This window comes from Phasianus colchicus, chromosome 33 (assembly GCF_987193195.1).
Source record: "Phasianus colchicus chromosome 33, bPhaCol1.hap1.1, whole genome shotgun sequence".
In the NCBI taxonomy this organism is placed as follows: Eukaryota; Metazoa; Chordata; class Aves; order Galliformes; family Phasianidae; genus Phasianus; species Phasianus colchicus.
In genome coordinates, this window is record NC_143468.1 from 204,450 (window position 1) to 226,754 (window position 22,305).

The window sequence follows — 22,305 nt, forward strand, 5'->3', positions numbered from 1 at the left end:
ATACTGCCACAGTACTAATTTTATTCTGACTTTTCTTAAATGTATTTGTTTTCCTATGCATTTTCTTAACTAGTTGACAACTTCTGAGTTATCATTAATTACTCATATTATGCCTCCTAAAATCAAATATATGCATCTGTGAAGACTGTAATCACTAAGACATGAAACTAAAAAAATTGTGTAGGAGTTTTAAAATATTTTTCCTTGCCATGTTCAGTTGTATATATAGAAATGTTTGATAAAATTTAGCTTCAACTGGTCTTGAGAAGAAAAAATTCTATCATTTGGACCAAGCTTTTATCTAGGTTTGGTTTTATTCAAAATCAGGGAGGAAAACTGAGGGATGCAATGATTATCTTTTAAAGTTAATCCAATATTCATGTAAAAGTTGCATAATATACTACAAAATTTGATATATTCTTATTTTCATTTTTTTAAGAATGAGACAGAATTTTTCACAACTTTTTTTGGATGCACGGTCCAGAAGTAATAGCTACAGAATTTCATTTCAATGAACAGGCATACTTCTAGTGAGTTTTGAATCTTCTCTTTTAAAAACAGTTCAGTAAAAGACTGCAAACATATAGATCTTTAAAATTTTATAGATTTGTTTAATAAAACCCTTTAAAAGCCACTTAACCTGTGACCAGTAACTAGTGCCCTAGCTATTATTTCTATGATTATTTCCTCCTCTCTATTCACAACTAATAATTTAAATTCTTTAAAAATAATTCTTTAAAATGTTGATCTTTTTAAAGAAAAGAGTCTTCCCCACTTATATTCTACGGAAGCGTCCACTGTTATTGGCACAACATATTACTATAATTCATTTCATGTTCTGAATTAAATAAAAAATAAAATTTATCATAAATTCTTCAATTACATCTTCCTTATTTTTGCCTGCTTCTATTGTGTGCCTATTTTCTTGTGTGACTGCTTGTAACTTTCTAAAAATCCTAACTAGTTTTTGTTATCATGGTGGAAAGTAACTTAAATCTTTCAGACCTTCTCAAAAACACACAAACAAAAACATTCCATTGTGCAGTTAGTGCAGCAGAATCTTAAAAAATTCCATTATAGCATTTTGTACATGATTAATATTACATATAAATGATTAATAAATTATATATATTTCAGTTCAAATTTAGGTAGTCAACATTATCCGCTATTATGTTAAAAAAGTTGCCTTTGTTTTTGGCAACATATGTCAGACATGCATTTTAAAAAATGCTTACTTTGAAGTAATTCTTGAAATATTATTTTTCATCCAGATTCAGTGAAGCGCCTAAAGAAATGTCTACAACCATGCCTAAATGTCTGGGAATTTAGGGGATACCAAAATGATCTGCTGAGTCAATTTTTACGAGTTCTGAGTCCTCAACTGCTATCAAGAGGCTGCTTATGTACAGCATCAATGTAGGCTTCTTTTCACATTCTATAATTTCCAGGAACATTTTTGCAGTGATAGAAAAGTTACCTGAGTGTCAGAGAAAAGCAAGCTTCATGATGTTTATTCTTTACTGAAAGTATGTACAAACAGAACCAATGTTTCATTCTATTTCATTGTCCAGTCACAAAATCCACAACACATCTTCTATTCATTAACTAAACAACAGTCAGTTGAGATCAAGGCTCGCAGTTATGTTTATTAAGTGCTTGTCCATACATCCTTTCACCATTAAGCAAAGTGAGTTTTCTGATATACGCACCAACACATTATGTTTCTGTCCTTCAGGAGTTTTCCAGCTAGACCAGGCATGTCCAACCCATGGACTGTGGACAACATGCAATCTGGCGCAGCCTGTCAAGAGGCCCAGCCTCTGCCCCTCACCACCATGGTGATTAGTCTTCTTAACCTACCTGCCTGGTCTGGCCCTAGGTGCTCACCTAGAAACAACCACACATAGATCTGCCACTAACATCATGGTGACTGAAACCAGGAGCTCAGTGTACAGGTAAGTCAGGTTATGGCAAATAATTTTATACTATTTGATACTTTAGCCAAAAACAGTACTGCAAACAGTGAAAAACATGCAGCCATGCTTTCTGTTTTGATAAAGGAATTTGAGACTATATTTCAAGACTGATGAAAAGAATCTTTTTTTCTTTTCTTTTTTTCTTTTCTTTTCTTTTCTTTTCTTTTCTTTTCTTTTCTTTTCTTTTCTTTTCTTTTCTTTTCTTTTCTTTTCTTTTCTTTTCTTTTCTTTTCTTTTCTTTTCTTTTCTTTTCTTTTCTTTTCTTTTCTTTTCTTTTCTTTTCTTTTCTTTTTTTCTTTTGTGTACTCATGACCCTATTTTCAGTTCCCATAAATAAATTACCTGCAAATTTTTAAATGTAATGTGTAGAGTTACAATCACATATTTAACTCAAACATTGATCCTGTCTCTTCATCAGACTTCTGTAAGACCTCTCTTAGCAGAGACAAACATTCCTTGCTTCACCATCCCATCTTATTCATGTCATTGCTCTCTGATTGTACATAAATTTGTGAACAACAGTTATCAAGGATGAAGCACAGAATGAATGAAATTTCATCAAAAGTCTCTCACTAACACCTTGAGAACTCACTAGGAATTGCAACCACTACTATAAAAACAGACTTGTGCATTGATTTCACAGAAATGAAATCAAATATCTTACTAGTTTTATGGTTCCCCACCCCCCCGCCCCCTTTTTAAAAATTAAAAATTGAAATGTTTTGTTACTTACATACATAAACTATATTATATATTTTACAAGAGATGCTCCAAAAATAATGCCTCCTGCTTTATTGTGTTGGCCCATGGTGACAGAGACAGATGTTGAAAGTGTGGTGGTAGAGGCTGAAACTTCCTGACCATATTCCATCACATTTTGTGTGTGACAGATGGAAGCAGGATGGTGGTCTGACAAAATAACCTCTGACACAGAAGTGCATAAGAAGCAAAGGTGGATAATTCAATTCCTCCAGGTGGAAAATTGGCTCTCATTGACATTCACTGGTGATGACTCAACACTGATGAACACCAACAGTGGATGTGAATACGAGTTGGTAGGTGGTAGATTTCAGCAATTATGACAGCTAGTCTCCTCCTCTGGTGCAGGTTTTTACAAGAATGGCCTGTGGTTTCTTGTTCATCCCTGGTGAAAATACACAGCTAGTGGTGGTGATTTTCTTGAAAAAATAGTATTATGAGGCTGAGAATTTGCTCTATCAAATAGTGTTATTATGCTCTTTGTATCTGTTGTAGTTTCCATGGAGACATTACTTGCAGTAACCTACGTACATGTAGCCCACAAAAATTCCTCTTTTCTCAGAACATACCAGGCAAACCAAAAGTATGGAAACCCATGCACCAATCACTAATTCATAGGTCACTCTGAAAGTAATGCTTGCTATTTAGTTACACACAAACTATAATAGAGGTTTATCTAGACATGAACCAGCAGTATGCCCAGGTAGCCAAGAAGGCCAATGGCATACTAGCTTGTACCAGAAATAGTGCTGCCAGCAGGAGCAGGGAAATGATCATCCCTCTGTACTAAGTTATAGAGAGGCTGTGTTGTAGTGAGGGTCTGGCGCCCGGAAGATATCGCGTTGTACGGGAAGACAGGGTCCCCCTCCCGATAGCCAATAGCGTTCAGTGCCCAGGTTATATAAGGCTGTTTCTCCCGCCAATAAACGCCATTTGCCGTCCACCACATTGGTGTCCGCGAGCCGATGGACCGAGCGACCTGGGATTGGTCGCCGTGCCGTTCCCGAACCAGGTCGCCACGCCTACGATAGGCAACAAGTGGTGCCGAAACCCGGGATTGTCGCCTGGACGGGTGAACGGCGGCCGGAGCGGCAGGACCAGCCCGGCGGGGAGGACGCTCCCGGACCAACAAGGAGGATGGAAGTCCTTGTGAAGGTCGTATCGCAGTTAGATAAGCAGTGGGGCATCGATTGTAAGCCCAAAGATTTTACTCTCGCTATTGCGAGGCTTTTGCGAATTGGGGTCATTGACCAGCCGGTGGATATTCTCCACCCCGAAGTGTGGGATAAATGCACTAAAGCGTTAACTGAGGAGACGATGTCCTCGGGCTGTGGGAGAAGCCTAGAGTCGTGGGGGAGAGTCGCGCGGGCCCTGCGCAGGGCCATGCGGGAGCGGGAGAGCTGGAGGGCGGCAGAGAGCCGTTTGTCGGCCGCCCCGGGACTGGGAGTCGGGGCGGCCACGCGGAGTTTGCACCCCTCTGACGATGACGTGTCCTCTCAATCGAACCCCGACCCGCCCACGGAGGGACAGAAACGTGCTAAATCCTTCTGGGGTGGGTTAATCGAGGAGGCCAGGGCTGCCGCGGAGAAATCGGAGCCCGAGGAAATTTGGGCTCGACCGCCCCCCTATGCGCCCCAAGATGGCGCCGAGCCAGGAGAGGGAGGGCGGGGGGAAGGCGCCCTTGGCGGGAACGTCGAGGAGGTGTTAGATAAAGGCGGTGGGAGCGACCGGGAAGGTGAGGGGAGCGTGAGTGAAGGGTGGAAAGCCAATCAGAGCGGCCGTCCGAAGAAAAGCCGCTGTGGGGCGAACATCCCGCTGGGCAGAGGGCGGGACGAACCAAGAGGGAGGGAGCGGCCTGCCCGCAAGGGAAGCGGGCGGGGCCGGAGCCTAACAAAAAGGTACGGGAAACCGGAAGTGGCCGCTCAGTCGGGCTCTGACTCCGGGTCAGACACTAGCTGGGACGAGTGGTTCGCAATTGACTTAAACTCGGAGGAGGAGGGAACGAATACGAACAGAGTTAAGAGCCGAAATATTCCCATCCAAATTAAAGAGAAACCGTGAGGGGGAGAAATCCCTCTTACAGACTGGATAAAAATAAAGATTGCATGTGCTGACTGGGCCCCATCGGCCACACTAGTGTTCCCAGTCCGGGTGATGGATGGGGGACAGAGGGTCCACTCGCCGATAAACCCTAGGGATATACAAGCAATTGTTAAGGCAATTGCAGATAAAGGGCTTAACTCAGCTATGGTCTCCACCCTTATAGATGGTGTTTTTGGGGGAGACAATATGCTCCCATTTGACATAAAACAAACCTGTAGACTAATTTTTGACGGAGCAGGGATGATTGTTTTTAAACAAGAATGGGAAGATAACTGTGCAAGACAACTAGCTCAAGTAACTGGGGCGGATCACCCGCTACATGGTTCCAGCCTGCAGCGGCTGATGGGTACAGACCCAACAATGATTACCCCCCAAGCACAGGCCCTGGGCCTCCAGGCCCATGAAGTTATGACAATTACTTGTGCAGCCAGGGATGCTATTTGCACAGCCTCTAAAGTTATTGTTAAGCCATTGCCATGGTCCACCATAAGACAAAATGGAAGTGAGAGCTTTACACAATTTGTAAATTGCCTCCAGGCAGCAGTCGACTCCTCGACCCTGCCTGCGGAAGCGAAAGGCCCGGTTGCCACCAAGGCGGCCCACAAGACCGCGCCGGCCACAGGCGGCGTGACCAGCCCGGCACGGTGGTGCTGCACAAGATCCGCCGCTACCGGAAGTCCACGGAGCTGCTGATCCGCAAGCTGCCCTTCCAGCGCCTGGTGTGCGAGATCACGCAGGACTTCAAGACCGACCTGCGCTTCCAGAGCCCAGCTGTAGGCGAGCGAGGCCTACCTGGTGAGGCTCTTTGAGGACATCCAGCTCACCTGGCACATCCATGGGGAGTGCACCTGAGGCCACAGCCCATCCGCTTTTTTCTTCCGATTAACATCATGTTGGTAGAGCACCAACAACTGTTATAAGAATGTTCTTGTTCAGAGCACCTTATGTTTTCTATTCGAGTTTTCTATTGAAGATTGTTCTATTTGAGTTTTCTATTGAAGATTGTTATATATTGTTATATTTTACCCAATTTAATTGTGCATAGGGAGGGGGGATATGTTGTAGTGAGGGTCTGGCGCCCGGAAGATATCGCGTTGTACGGGAAGACAGGGTCCCCCTCCCGATAGCCAATAGCGTTCAGTGCCCAGGTTATATAAGGCTGTTTCTCCCGCCAATAAACGCCATTTGCCGTCCACCACATTGGTGTCCGCGAGCCGATGGACCGAGCGACCTGGGATTGGTCGCCGTGCCGTTCCCGAACCAGGTCGCCACGCCTACGATAGGCAACAAGGCTGCATCACAAGTACTGTGTTCAGTTTTTAGCCCCTGACTAGAAGAAAGACACTGAAAGCCTGGAGTTTGTCCAGAGAAGGGCAATTAAACTGGTGAGGGGTCTGGAGCACAAGTCTTATGAGGAGCAGCTGACGGAACTGGGATTGTTTAGTCTGCAAAAGAGGAGGCTCAGGCATGACCTTATTGCTCTCTACAACTACCTGAAAGAAAGTTGTGGCAAGGTGAGCATCAGCCTCTTCTCCTTTGTAACTAGCAATAGGACTAGAGGGAATGGCTACAAGCTGTGACAGAGGAGTTCAGGTTGGATGTTAGGAAAAGTTTTTTTTCCAAAAGATTGGTCAAGCACTGGGATGGACTGCCCTGGGAGTGGCTAGTTAGATCAGAAAAAGGTAATACTTTCTTTCTCTACTTGAAACAGTCATAGGCTCCACAAAATTCTTCCTGTGGAAGTAAAAGAGATTAAGAAGACTGAGGGGATAGATTCTATAGTGCAAGTTTCCTCATGTCTCTCTATGACATTGTTACTCTACATTCTACTGGAGTAAAAGGCACCTACAGAGCATTTTTATTTCATGTTATTTTTGAACACAATTGATGTAATAGCAGCTTAGTATCACCAAAATAGACATGTCACATCACTGGAAGGTTTTCAGGCTCTTTCCAATTGCCTATATATATATGTACAGATATATATTAATATGTAGATATTTTCATGGATCACCTCAACCTATCATGACTTCCACAGCATTGACTTTGCATCCTATGAAGGAGGTCAAAGGAAAGAATTTAATTTTCTGCTGTTTGTAAAGTCCCCTATGTAGAACATATCACCTTTCCCCTAAGATCAGCTGGTATCTCTTTGTAACATCAGCATAAGTTACCTTGACTGTCAAGCATGTGACTCACATCTAATCAAGACTTTGACTAGATTTTTGTGGGTTTGTGGGTTCTCAATATGTAGCTCATGAAATACAAGTATCCTTTTCATACCTGGATCAGTCTTTCAGTCATGCAGTTATGTTCTTTTCATTATCAATTTACATAAATTAATATCACACACTTTAACAGAGTCAAGTAAAAGTATCACATATTTCTAAAACACGGCCCTGAATATTATGCTTTGAAATCATTCAATTAAAAAAGAAACAGGACTAATCTTTGATTGAGTAGCTTTCTTTTATTCCTAGCTAAGCTACCAGCATGTGCACTGGCCTATATAATAATTCACTATAATAATTCACCTAAAGATTACATAGCAATTATGTTTAAGAGTCATTATGTATAGAAAGATGGTAATGACTTATGTTCCTTCTACAATGACTCTCAGCTATTTAATATCACGATAATAACCATGACAAGAAATGGTACTTAGACAGTAAAACATATTGTTCCTATAATTGAAGCGTAAATATATAATATTTTTCATCCTTAGTCACTAAACTAACTACCATTAATAGGAAAGAGACAGTATATAAGTGTATACATATATGTTTATATATTTGTTTATATATTTACTTAGTGCACGAGAGAGACAGGAAAAGAGGAAGAGAGACAAAAATGTGGTAAGATAGGAAAAAAGTAACTGACAATATTGAAAATAAATATATGCATTTAAATAAGAAATATAAATCTAATTACTTTAAACCTGAATTCTCCACTGTTGGATTTCCTGAGATATGGATAAGCACTATTGACGTGTTAAAAATACAACACCACTTTCATCTGGCTAGGAAAATGTATTAGCCCTTAATCCAATATATTTCTGTGATGCCACATTTAAGCAGTTTTCCTCTGAAGAACAATAAATCAGAATATCTCGAAGAAGGTGTTAAAAAATCTGGTGACAAAAGTGACCCCAATTCCAAATCTCAAAGGAAAATAAGTCACCACCCACAGTCTTATTACCTTATTAGACTTGGGTAGGCTTGTTCAGATATTTTTTGCCCTATACTTGTGTCTACTTGAAGAATTTTGTAAATTTTGGTCAGTGAACAAAATCTGTAAAAGAGATTCCTTTTTGAATTCCAAAATAATTCATTTAATTAATTACAAACAATTTTGAATTAGACTCAGACTCCAGAACTTCCCTATTTCCTCTTTTTTCTGGTGACGGAAGTGTAACTATATGTCATGGTTTTAGATTTTTGTTCTCAGTATTCCACATCATAACATCATGTAGTACATGTTAAAGCATTTATGCTCCTGTTCCATGCATAGTAGATACTTCAGGGTACCTGTTTTAGAAGAGAAGAAGAACTATATCCCCCGGAGGACTGCTCACTGTTCTGTTACCATTTCTGCTCAGTGGGAAAGATAAAAACCATTCGTAGATCTCTTGACTTCCCTTTTTTGATTTTCTGGCTCATCTCTGCTCCCAGCCATATCACCTCAGCTTAATTAGAGTAAGGCTTCTATTTTTCAGACACTCTCACTTTAGTTATTAGCTTCAATTCTAATTACGTTATATTATATTGCATTATAGTATGTTATCTTGCATTCTGATATCTTATTTAGTAAATTAGTTTGTTTCTCCTCAGATCATTGCCACTGTGCTGTTTTTAGACCCATCTCCCTACCTTTTTCCCTTTTCCTTTTCCCAGGGCTTGGATTCGCAGGTTCCCCTGCCTCATTAGTCTATTACCTATGTTAGTGTCTGAAAAGTGCTAGAATAGAAGTAGAATAGTGCATAGAGGTGCTCATTCACAAAAACTCAACAGTGATTTCATAACAGCTAATTTAGCTACTTTGATAAACGTTACTGCCTTGAATTACTAAAAAATTCCTGCTAAGAGCAGGTGTCAGTGAATTTACATTGGACAGAATAGCAGTGTACTTTCCAGAGAAATGCTTGTGAATATATCTGAAATCAAGCCAACAATATTCATAGGAAATTTACCATTCACACATATTTCAAAATTGCCAATGGCTTCTACACGATCAACTCTGCACACTTCTTACAAAACATTTCACTGGGATTAAAAATATAAAGGTTCTGTACTAATGATTGCTGGCAATCTTAGGTGAAATTTTTCTCACTTTTTTCACTTACACTAACTCTATTTCATCTGACATACTTTTTAGATTAAAACATTTTTAGAGTGAGGATCTTCACTTTCAGCATTCTTTTCTTAACATATTATGTGAGCCTTATGCTGCTGTATGGGCACTAATGCATATACTAATTCTGTATGACTAAAAAGCATTAACCATGAATCTATCCTTTAAAAGCATCTATCTTTCAAAAACGTAAAATGTATCAAAGAGCCTCTCGCTGGGCTACCATATTCCACACATGTATTTTGTTGTTGTTATTAATCACGGGCACCAAAATATCATTATGAAAATTTAAGCACATAAACAATATATTATCAACATACTGCTCTGATGACCAAGAAGGCCAATGAGTTCATTGAAAAGAGCATGGCCAGAAGGTCCAGGGAGGTGATCTTCCCCCTCTGCTCTGCTCTGGTCAGGCCTCACCTGGAGTACTCTATCCAGGTCTGGGCTTCCCAGTACAAAAAATGCAGGGATCTCCTGGAGATAGTCCAGCAGAGGACCACAAGTGACCTGGAGAGTCTCCCCTATGAGGAAAGGCTAGGTAACCTGAATCTTTTCAGCCTTGAGAAAAGAAGACTGAGAGGGGATCTTATTAATGTCTATAAATATCTTAAGTGTGGGAGTCAAAGGGACATGGCCAACCTCTTTTCAGCAGTCCATGGGGACAGAACAAGGGGAAATGGCCATAAAGTTGAGCATAGGAAGTTCCGAACCAATAAGCGAAAGAACTTCTTCACAATGAGGGTTACAGAGTACTGGAACATGTTGCCCAGAGCTTTTCTTCAGAGGAGGGGAGTTACATTCAGCTAGATTGAGTCAAGGTTAGATATCATGGGGAAGACAGAGACCCCCATGCTTTCTGGGAACGCATCCTCATGGGGACAGTCTTTTTCTCCCAGCTGGAAGATGTCCATGCTGCAGCATGTGTCTGGTGCCGCTTGTGCTCCTGTCACTGAGCCCCTCTGAGAAAAGCCAGGCTTCATGATCTTCCACAATCCTAGTAAGCATCTGTAGGTAACACTCACTTTTTTTAATACTGATTGTAGGCAGTTCCCTCAGCCTTTGCTGCGACTGCTGGGTGCCCTGGACTCTCACCAGCCCTGGCTGAGCTCTTGCTCCATGTGGCAATGTCTTTTTCATACCAGGGACACCAGGTAGGGACTTAAGAATCCACATGCAGATTCTCAAGGTCCAAAAGGGGGGAAAAAATAGAGAGAGAAATATGTGTTGTTTTTGTTGTTTTTGTGAGTTCGTTTTCTTAAGTATTACTCATTTTTTATTTATTGAATCAATTGTTCAATATGCCTCATCTTGAAAAGATGACCTTCATGCTGAACTTCAGGCTGCTTCATGTCAGAACCAAAGTCATCTTCTCCACATGAGTAGCCACTTCTGTAACTTGTTTGACACATTCTCAGGGCCCCAGTCAGCTCAGGTCCTTCTGCTGGATTCCTTCTGTTGTCCTGGCACAGCAGCTCAGAGAATGCTGGTCTCTGCCTTCCCCTATTCCTGAGGACTTGGGGAAGAAGAAATGACAGATTTTGGCAAGGGAAAAGGATGGAGATGCGAAGGATGGTCTCACAGGAGCTTTTGTTGTCAAAAGAATTACCAGGAATGGCCATGTGAGCCTGCAAGGTGGTACTGGAGTTGGGACTCCGCCAGCTAGTGGTAAACTTATGGGATGGATAGTTTGGTGCCAAGACAGAGGTGGCCATCTGGAGAGAGGTGGACAGGACCCTGCCTGGCCACCAGAGCACACAGCTAATTTGAGCTGAAGGGGAAATACTTTGTCCAGTAAAGATCCCAGTAAATCCTGGGAAAGCATCCTTCAGGAATAATATTGCAATATTTTTTGGAATTTGGAATACTTCTTTCTTTCCAGACTTTTTCTGATAATTTGAAAATTTTACACCAATCTATATAAGTCGATAATTATTAAACTTGCTTTTAGCTTTTACATTATACAGTTTTTAATTTTTTACTTGTAAATTTACTTTCCCTCTTAAAAGCTCAAAACATATCCTGATTGTGTTTTATCAAAAAACAAATAAGTGAATAAAATATATAAACAGGTAATTTCTCTAAAATTAGAAATCTGTTACTCAATTTTCAGGCACATAAGAAGCTGGCTTATCTACAATGTATCTTTCAATTTTAATGGATGTTTGTGAGTCAAAGAATCAGTGGGATCATATCTAAAGTATGCTTCTGCATAATCTTCACACATTAGCATTAAAAATAATCCTTATACATACCTAGGTGCAATTTTCCTTGATTTTTTTTTTTTTTTTTAAGAGAACAACAGTAGTTCACAGCTTGAAGCAAGCACAATATTAAAAATCATAAAATAAAATTACAATAGTTTTTCTTAACATTGTTTCTAATAAGTTGCATAACTCATCAGAAGATATAAAAATCTTCACGTGGAAGATACATTTATTCAGTATATTCTATCATTGCTGTTTCAAAGTGTATTAGTTACTGTAAGCTTTCAGGTATTATTTATTTTTTTCCCTCAAGATTTAGCTTTTTGACCTCAAACATTAGTGAAAGATGCAGTCAGGATTAGCAGGTTCTAAACTGTATTGACTCTCAGGGAAAAAAAAAGCACTGAAGTTTCTGTTCAGATGCTATCTGAAGAGACTGCTGATCAGTTCTTTATTAGAAAAATTTCCATTTTTAGTGAACTTTTGTCATAGGAAATACAGACAAAAATAATAGCTATTTAATAATATATTACAAACTACCAAAATAAAAACATCAGAAGAAAGCTAGAAATTACTTCATCAAAAGTTACTATAGGAAGTAGATTAATTATCTGTTAATATATATTCTGCTGGTCCTATCGTCTGATTTCTTGACTGAACAAGCCTACACATGCACTGTGATGCTGAAAATGCTTATCACTATTTATAGACAAGATTATTCCTTCCCTGTCTGTTGAACACGTGGATCGTACCAGTGCAGCTATTGTGGCTGCAGTAGGGGTGGAAGACAAAGGGAGTTTTCTTCATGACAGCAACACCAGCCACTTGCTTCAAGGTGTATAAATGTTGAGGAGATGGAGAACACTTGCTGTCAGAAATCATGGCAGCTGTACAGAATCTAGTTGTATTTTGGGGATGGTTCTTGTAACCAGTTGATTTTATGACACTGTCCTACTCAAGAGTCTAAAGTGCATGATAGAAGAAAGCTGGGAAAATGCTTCTCCTTACTATTTTTCACTTGCAGATTCTTTCTTTAGGGATTCTTTCCAAAAGGAGATTTTGGGGATTGAGGCAGTTGAAGAAAGAGTGAAGCCAGGGGGCAGTCCCTGTGGAGAGGACCCCAGGAACTGAGCTTCCCCACCACTGTCTCAATGAGAAGACAGACGCAGTTCCCATTCCTGCTCTGCATATGGAAAAGTATGGCTGGATTTATTTGTTTGGGTTTTCTTCCTTTCTCTCATTTTGAAGGGGAAAAGCTGGAGCAGGGGGAGCACTACTGGTCCTTTGTTACCTCCATAACCGGTTGGATTCTGCATGTGCTGCAACAGGACAGCATTGCCAGGCTCCTTAACCTGCTGGGGCAGGGTGGGAGCAAAGAGCGTGAACTGCCCTCCTGCCAGCTGCACCTAGTTATGGTTTGCCAGGTCCCTGCTGCCCTGAATTTCACCTGAAAGGTTTGTTCTAGCTGCTTGCAGTAGTAAAATTTAGGGAAGAAATGGAAGTCAAGAGCTAAGGCTCTGCACAATAACTTTGCGTGGATTGAACTGCGGCACCTGAAGACTGTTTCCTGAATAATGCTGGCATTTTGCAGGTGTGTTGGTTTAACCCACTGAACTGATGTCTGTGAGCGCCAGTCTTCTCCACCTGAACAGTAAGAAAGCTGGGATATGCCCAGAAATTGCAGCAGTTGCTGTGAATACTCTCCCAAATGTTTGTTTCCTTTAGTGGTAGCTAATGACTCAGCACTGTGATATCCTGTCTCTGGCACGATCTGGAACGCTGCATCTCTTTGCAGATGTTGGGTGCCCATTTCCATGGACCCTCCTTTCTTTCTCTCCTCAGAAGCAGCACAGTGCGGTTCCCTGCGTTAGGGAGCAGCAGCCAGCAGGCTGCCAGAATGCCAGCTGGGCCTTGCAGCGCGCAAAGGGACATGTTGGGGATGGACCATCCTTAGCACCACGCAAAAGTGAGTCTCTTCAGTCCTCTGTCGTGAAGTATGGAAGAATGCATTTTAAGTATTACTTCTGAGCGGGTGCAGGACTGTAGGGATGTCAGGTAACCATGGTGGAAGCACTGGGGAGGCCGACAGCAGCAGCTGATGGCAGCAGTGTGACAGAAGGCCGTGTATAAGTGGTGGTGCTCAGAGCTGAGTGCATTCCTGAGAAAGGCACTCTTGACTTTATGGCGTTTTCTTTCACCTAGTGATATGTAGAAAGTTAGTGAAGAAAGGAACAACAAGAACAAAAATACCCTACTGCAAGGGCAACTGCATTTGGATATTTACAGCATGCTAGAGCGTTATGTGAGAACCAAGAACTCCGTGACCTGTAGGATGCAATGTCTTCTGAGAGATTATTGGAGGACTTTGTGGACGGAGAAGTGTTTAGCTCACTCTGCATCATCTACACTGCCTAAGGAAGTTACACTGCAGTAAGAAAACCATGCTCTCTGAAAGCACAGTTTCCCATTGAGAAGAATTATTTGGCTGACCACCTTGGGGTCAAACTATAAAGCGGATTACAGGGCAAGTACAAGGGGCGAGACAAACACGCCTAAGGCATGGTTTATTACTTCTCAAAGTAGAAATTAAGAAAGGATTAGCTGAACTTCTCCCTAGAAATGCCTGTTAGTTTTGCTGGAATCCTTAGTGACTAATTCAGACAGACATCTGTGCTGCAAATGTCTGTAACTGTATGGATGAAGTTTATGATCTGCACATCCTGTAAAGCTATAGCTACATTGTCTTTGATTTTTACTTAACAGATTGCAATGTCTTGCCTATGCTATATGAATTGCAAAGCTTGCCTGCAAGCTGGATCATCCAGCAGCTTTCACACTCTCCCTTTGTGGAAATGTAATCAACTCATTCAATGGTGGGATCATGAATGAGTCCAACGAGAAGGCAGCATCAACAGTGAAAGTTTGACTATAAACTGAAATAATGAATTACCATGGTTGAAGCTGAACCAGTAGTCCAGTAATAGTTCTATGAAGTCTCAACACCTACCAGATACTTTCTAATGAATTTAAAAGATTCTTAATGATAACTTCATAGTGCATGAATTGGTTCCTTTACACAGGTTGGTTCTTCCTTAACTTATTCCATACAGGTTTTAGTATCACTCTAGGGATTTTTTTGATAGAAAAGGACTTCTTGAAGGTTATCACTTGTACATTATGCTTTTACATAACGTACAGTGTGGATTTGTTCCTAAGAAAATTGCATGAACAAAACGAGGAACAAATAAACTTTCATTTATTTCTTTCAAATTTTTTTTTTTAAATATGTATTTGCTGACCAACTTCCACACGGAGCTTTTGATCTCCTTGTTACAGCATGTAGATCATGGGATTAGTCAAGGGAAGACAACCGTATGGAAAAGAAAGGTTTCCCAATGGAAACCTTTTCCATTGGGACAGCCTCAGAGGGTAGGACATATATGTAGACAGCTGGGCCAAGCATGACAAAAACAACGATGATGTGGGAAATGCAGGTGGAGGTTATTTTGTTCTTTGTTTTGGTGTGTCTGGAGCTTCAGCAAGAGGATTATGTAGGAGATGAGGAGAAGTGCAAAGCACATGACAATGACAACTCCATTGTTGAGGAACATCAGAAGTTCCGCCGTGTAAGGTCAGCACAGGCCAAGTTCGCCAACTGACGCACATCACAGACAAAGTCGTCCAGGACGTTGGGGCCACAGAAGGGGAGCTTGATGGTGAGAGCAAATAGAATGACGCCATGAATGAAGCCACCGCCCCACAAAGCTCCAGCCAGGGCACAGCATACAGTCCTGTTCACAAGCATGGTGTAGTGGAGAGGTTTGCAAATAGCAACGTAACGGTCACAGGCTATGGCCAACAGCAGGAAAGCTGCTGCTGCTCCCAGGAAGTGAAGAAACAAAGGCTGGGTCAATCAGGCCTTGTAGGAGTTGATCTTAGGATTTGAGAAAAAGTCAGCCAGCATTTTGGGTGGGGTCACAGAACAGTAGCAGATATCCAAGAATGCCAGATTAGCCAGGAAAAAATGCATGGGTGATCCCAGCTGGGAATCCCCCTGAATTGTGAGAATGATAAGGATGTTGCTTGGGAGAATTATGATGTAGAACAGGAGGAAGAAGAAGAAGGGAATTGACTGGACTTTGTGGGATTGAGACAATCCTAGCAGAATAAACTCTCTAACTACAGTTTTCATGCTCCATTTTGACTCTTGCAAGCCCTGAAAAACAGACAGCAATAAACACACAATGCCAATATGTTGCAATATTTAGCAACTTAGGCTACGCTTAGGCTACTGAAAATGCACATCCTGTGACCGTTACCTGGTTTTATGGAGGACCACATCCCTGTATGTAAAGGAATATCAGATTTATTGGGCCATACCATACGGCAGGCCGCCATTAACCATTCTATTATTGAATGGTTTTCATCATTATATTGATTACCTGCATATAATCTCTGTCTAAGAACAGGATGGACGGTCATTGTGGCCAATTTGGCTATTTCCAGGCCATTCACCAGAACACTTTCTGCCCCAGAATCCCATAGTCTTAATAACCAAGCCGGTACACTTTCTCTAGGTTTCTGCCTGAATCGTTGGACTAAGTCCATCAGTTCTGTTGCCGTGTACGGTTGGGCTGTTACGTGCAAGTGGGTTTGAGCGGGGGGCCACTGATCAGGCGGCACCCCTGCTGGTCTGTCCTGTACCTTTTTTGTTTTTTGAGATATAACAGGATGGATTTCTAGTGCGTCCGTCAAAATTGGGGATTCAAGATCCGATTTAGATGGTTTATTTTCCTGATCAACACAGTCCGTTGATTCAGGAGCCTGGTCATTGTTTATTGAAATACTACGAACTTGACCTATTGGAAGACGTAGAATTGGTTTTTTTTCCTGTTAATAGGCCAAGTTCCTGTTCTAATTTTTCAATACGATCTTTTAAAAGTTCATTTTCATTCACTGAAGTATTATTCCTTATTTCGGCATTGTTTAAAGCATTTAATAGTGGCCATGCCACTGTAGAAGCAGCTAATTGTCTTTCTCTAGTGACTAATATATCTTTGCCTAGTCCCTGAAAGTAATCCGCTAGGCAATATGGGGAAACGTTTCCCACAACACTTAGGGGACCCATTTTTCAATGATAGTTGCCAATTCATAATAAGGGGATCCCGCAAATCCTGGGATCTGCCCTGGAATTATCTTATCTAGGGGGGTAGTGTTCTCCCCCTTGAACCATTTACAGAAATTCCAAAGAAAGGACATAGTGTAAGTTTCAGTATATTCGGCTTGCCTGCCTGGCTCGCCAAGTGTATAATCAATGAAAATTATATAAAGGAATATTATATAATTTAATAATATTAAGATGTTATAGTAATGAAATAAGCAAGAGAGTTAGGCACAGCAAGACAAAGAGAATAAATAGAAGGCTCACCCGTGTCGTGGGCTCGCTCAGGAAAGACCAGTGGAGTGGATCTTCCGAAGAGAGAGAGAGAGATCCTTCCCCACTGGTAGTCAGCTCTTGAATGGGTCTAGGAGAGGTGGAGCCAGGCTCCACCCCTTCCTGCAGCACAGCTGAATTGCTTTCACTTGTGCTCCCAGGGCTGCCTCATTGCTCGCCTCAGGTGACTAATCAGAGGTTCAGGCTGTGACTCAGCAGTTCCCATACACTGAAGTAATCTACCTGGACTTGTGCAAGGCTTTGATATGGTCTCACTCCACATCCTTATCTCTGATTTGGAGATACGTGGATTTGAAAAGTGGATTAGTAGCTGGCTGTATGATTGCAGCCTGAGGGTTGTGGTCAGTGGCTCTGTGTCCAGGTGGAGGCTAACAATAAGTGGTTATATTAAGGAATCCCTCAGGGTTCCATCTTGGGACTGCTGTTTTTAATATCTTTGTGGGTGATCAAATAAATTCTTCACTGTGGGGGCTGTCAGGCACAGGAAGAGGTCCCCCAGAAAGGTTTTGGATTGCCCCATCCTATGAGGCATTCAGGGCCAGGGTGGATGTGGCTCTGGGCAACCTGATCTACTGCATGACAACCCTTCCCATGGCAGAGAGGTTGGAACTGTATGATCTTTAATATCGCTCCAACCTAAACCAGTCTATGATTCTCTGAATCTAACTCGGTTCAGTTGGTCAATCTGGGACCCAAATAAATATCTGTATAAACATGCCAAGGCAGCCTAACACAAGTGCACGTGGCTGGCACAGGATGGATCCCCTTCCACCCCAGTGCAAGGAGAAAGGATGAGGAAAAGCAGACAGGTTCTCAACGCCTTTTTTACATCTGTCTTTAATAGTCAGGCCCGTTATTCTCAGGGTACTCAGCCCCCTGAACTGGAAGACAGGGTGGGGAGCAGAATAAACCCTCCACAATTCAGAATAAAACAGCATGTGACCTGCTGCTCCACCCGGGCTGTCACACATCCGTGGGATTGGACTGGATCCACCTGAGGGTACTGAGGGAGTTGGTGGACGTGGCATCCTAGCAGCCCTAATCAATCAGGGAGTTCCCAGGTGACCGAATACTTGCTAATGTGGTGCCCATCTACGAGAAGGATCATCCTGATGTCCTCCTATGACTACATACCCACCTGGTGGATGAGATGCTGTGGGTGGAAGCTACCTGGACTGGAGCAAAGCCTCTGACACCGCCTCCTGTAGCATTCTCCTGGAGAAGCTGGCAGTCCATGGCTGGGATGGGTACACTCTTTGCTGAGTAAAAAACTGCTAGGAGGGCCAGGCCCAGAGAGATCCAGATGGAGTCCAGTTCTGAGAGGCGTTCCTCAGGGGTCGGCGCTGCAGCCTGTCCTGTTCAGTGTATTCACTGACGAGTCGGATGAGGGAATTGGGTGCACCCTCAGTAAGTTTGCAGATGACACCAAGTTAGGAGGAAGCGTCCCACAGACGGACTGAGATAGGCTGAATCACTGGGCTGACTGCAACTGCATGAGCTTTAAGAACGTCAAGAGCTGAGTGCTGCTTTTCGGCTACAGAAACCCCAGGCACCGTCACTACAGGCTTGGGGCAGAGCGGCTGTAAGGCTGCACGGACGAAAAGGGTCTGGGGTGCTGGTGACAGCCGGCAGTGCCCTCCAGTGGCCAAGGAGCCCAATGGCAGCCTGAAATGGGGCAGTCAGGAGCGGGGATGCGATCGTCGCTGTGATTTGCTAGTGGCCCCAGGGGATCTAAATTGCTAGCGGTTGTCCTTGTCCCATCAACTGCAGCCCAGCCCAGCCCAGCCGCTCCCTACAAGAAGACATGGCGGCCCTGGAGTGTATCCACAGAGGGGCACCAAAGCTGGGAGGGGTCTGGAGCGCAAGACTTAACGGGGAGTGGGAGAGGGAGCTGGGATGGTTCCGTGTGGAGAAGAGGAGGCTCAGGGCAGACCTTATCGCTCCGTCCAGCTACCTGGAGGGAGGTTACAGTGAGATGGGACCTCTTCTCCCAGGTAAATAGCAATAGGACTACGGGGAATGGCCTCACATTGCACCATGGGAGGTTCAGATTGGATATTAAGAAAAGTTTCTCCCAGAAGGGGTGGCGAGGCATTGGCACAGGCTGCCCAGGGAAGCGGTGGAGTCTCTGGAGGTGCGTAAGGAAAGGGTAGCTGTGGTGCTTCAGGACAGGGTTTGTTGGGCAGTGTTGGTGGCAGGTGGATGGTTAGACTGGATGAGCTTTCCAACCTTAATGATTCCGTGATTCTCCTCTCAGTACCTTACGTTCGCAGAAGTAGCACTAAATATACCGTGGATCTTTCTAAAGTGCAGAAGGTTACAGTGAGCTGTGTCTGTTCCATAATGTTCTTCCATTGGCTCTGGAGCATCGTTCTCCAATTGATGTGGATCCAGGGTGGATCCAGGGTGTCCCTTAAGGAGACCTGCATAGGCAGGAAGAGCAGTTGCTTAATCTGACACTGCATGGACAACGTGACTGCCCATCTCCCCAGCCCTGTCTGCTTAATGCCACCTGGCACTTGCCTTGCTTTTCCTTACATCAGACTTCTCTTCTAAAGTCTGCACTGAATGTTTCAGATCCTTTGTAGCAGCTGCCACCTGCTCTCCTCAGAGGACACGGGTGCAGAAGGGTTTCTCTTACCTTTAAACAAAGAACAGTAAGCGTAACAAAGCGTAACACAGGTTACCAAGAAATAGAACGTACTCCTCAGCTGTATGCCTCCACTGAAGTTCTCCTTCCCAAAAGATGACTGTACAAGAAATATGTCACGTACATAGATAGGAAATGATAAATATTAATATGAAAGGCATATTAATTAAACAGTTAGCTGGCTAAGGACACAGTGAGACAAACTGCTAAGGAGGGACAAACATTAGCTCCCTGAAACTCAAAGAACTGCACTCATTAAAAGGGCTATAAATGATCAGAGATTAAGGGGAGAGGAAATTGGGATAACAATAGAAACTGCAAAGGTTGAGACAGGCAGCTGGAAAGGTGGCTTCCAACGTGGTCAGCCTAATCAGGGCAGGTGGAAATACCTGTAAAATGAGGGCAGTTACATGCACAGAATGAGAGAGAGTTGTCAGTGCAAGAACAGCGGAAGATTGGTTTTTCTTTCCATACAGTGAATATCCATCCTGAAAGGTCACGTTTTCTCATGATAGAAATTCCACTTATTGTGTGCGTGTTTCACTGACAGGATTGAACCAGGGCAGCTCATGAGGAGGTGCTGAGTGTTTGAAAAACACTGAAGATGACTTCAGGTTTTCAAGCAGAGCTCCACCGTGTGACCACAAGCAGCCGGTGCCATCTCGAGAGGCCCTGGTGTTCCTGAGGTACCTGCCTGGGACTAACAGTTGTCAGAGAGAACCTGCAGGAGACCAGAGCCCTTTGGGACTGCAGATGGAGCCTGGAAGGAGAGCCTCAAGGGATCTGATTGCTAGCAGTTGTCTTTGTCCCTGTACTGCAGCCCAGCCCGGCACTAAATCCCCCCCCCCACAATAAGACAGTGGATCGTTGGGGATGATCCACAGTTGACGTGGCCACTGGAATCCAAGAAACTCTTCCTGGTTCTTAGTAGATATCCAGATATCCACGAAACGTTCTGGATTATCTGTGGCAAACTCAGACTGAAAGAGTTGAGTGCAGGTCACGCCAAGTAACTGTGGTAGAATCCATTATTTGGGAAGAACATCTCCTTCCAGCTAGGGAAGTTAAATGGAACAGTGTGAAAAGATCCATCCGGCCAATCCTCTGAGTAAGGGAAAATCAAATGTTGGTTGGGCTTGATGTTCTTAGAGGTCTTCTCCAACTTCAGTTCTTCTGGGATTCTAGGACAATAGGACTCTGGGATTTGGGCATGATATTAGGATTCCCCCCTTGGGGCTCGGTGCCATTGGGTTCCCAGCACTTAGTGCCCTTCCCCTGATCCCTGGCTCCTTCCCATGCCCTGGAGCCAAGGTAGGGGCTGGCTGCATGCCAGGCTCAGCCTGTGCCAGGGGACTCTGCCAAGCCCAGGGGCATTTGGGAACGTGAGGGGGGTCCCAAGAGAATAAATGCAGCCCTGGCTTCTTGCAGCCTCACCCAGCTCCCAGCGTACAGTGGAAGATGAAAGCAGTTGCTGTCATCGTGCTCCTGCTCCTCGCCTCCATGTGCCTCCAGGCACAGGCTAGGGTGTGCAGACGGCTTCTTGGTAACGGGCTGGCTCGCAACCACTTTCTCCTTGGGTTCCCTTGCTTCCTGCTCTTTGGGTCCCCTCTGTCCCCTTGGTTTCCTCGCTTTGGGTTCCTTTGGTTCCTTCTCTTTGGGTCCCTGGGTTCACTTGGTTTCCTCTTTGTGAGTCCTATTGATTTCCTTTCTTTGGGTCTTCTTGGTTTCTTCTCTTTGGGTTTCCTCTTTAGGTCCCCTCTGTCCCCTCTCCTTGGATCCTCTCGGCCCCCCTTCTTGGGTCCCCTTGTTTCCTTCTTTGGATCTCCACCTTCTGGTCTCCACCCCCAGCCGATCCCCACATTCCAGGGACTCCAGATGACATGTGGAAGCAATTGGGTCTGTGGGAACCAGTAGGGATTTTCGCTTTAAGACCAAGGGGAGGCCATATGGGGTTGTTGCGAAGGCATCACCCGCTGCCATATGCTTTGCTATTAACTCCAACCCAAACTGTCCCTCATCCTCCTTCCTCAGCTCCTGGATGACTTCGAGGTGGGAGCAAGCGGAGCTTTTGATTTAGGAGTGAGTACTACGGTGCCCTCAGGAGGTGCCTCCCATTTGGGGAGCCCCAGGTCCTCAGTGGTTTTTGAGGAGGTTCTGGTGCCCACTGGGATCTCCTCATTTCTCCCACTGCAGCTTAAGTTGCTATGAGGAAAGCGGAACTCCCATTCCCTTCCCCCTCTGCTGGCGCTCCCAGATCCCGTGGTTGTGAATCTTCCTATCAAGGTGAGTGACACTGGGGGACCCCTGTATCCTGCAGGGTCCTGGGCTGTGGGGGGACCCCAAATCCCTCTGGACTGGGAGGTGTGGAGGAGATCAAAAAGGATCCAAGAAGAAGAGTGCCATCCCTGTAGGGTGCAGGTGATCGTCGTGGTACCATAAGGACCCCATAAGGTCACCCAAAGAACACAAAGGGTTCTGGTGCCATACAGACCAAATAAAGTGACCATAAGGTCACCGCCTGCACTTTGACTTTCAGGATGAAACACTGGTGCTGTCCCCACCATGTTCCATAAGGACTTGATCATCCCTGCATATCGCCACCAGATCTTTGAAAGAACACAGTCCGTTTTCCCATAAAGAAACACCCCAGCAAAGCTCCTGCGTCTGTGTGTCCCTCTATTCTTGCATCCATCAGTCCCTTTGTCCTTTTGTCCATGTGTACCCATTATCCCTGCAGTAACTCCATTATTCCACGATTCTGTGATATCCAGTGGGTTGAACACAGTACTGAAGTCGAGGAGATGG

The 22,305-nt window shown here is 43.7% G+C and overlaps 1 long non-coding RNA gene and 1 pseudogene across 4 annotated transcripts; one reads left to right on the top strand and one right to left on the bottom strand.

Annotated features, from left to right (window-relative positions):
• The first annotated feature begins 11,993 nt into the window (after positions 1 to 11,993).
• On the top strand, positions 11,994 to 22,123 carry LOC149913900 (uncharacterized). 4 transcript variants are annotated; one of them, XR_016460887.1, is made up of 6 exons: positions 11,994 to 13,361; positions 20,051 to 20,608; positions 20,929 to 21,043; positions 21,532 to 21,579; positions 21,694 to 21,783; positions 22,037 to 22,123. It is a non-coding gene; the product is annotated as an uncharacterized LOC149913900 (long non-coding RNA). The 4 variants fall into 4 exon arrangements; XR_016460886.1 differs by having other exon boundaries at positions 20,929 to 21,024; XR_016460888.1 differs by having other exon boundaries at positions 11,996 to 13,361; positions 20,051 to 20,186; positions 20,929 to 21,024.
• LOC149913901 (olfactory receptor 4N2-like) lies at positions 13,368 to 16,709 on the bottom strand (annotated as a pseudogene).
• Positions 22,124 to 22,305: the final 182 nt, after the last annotated feature.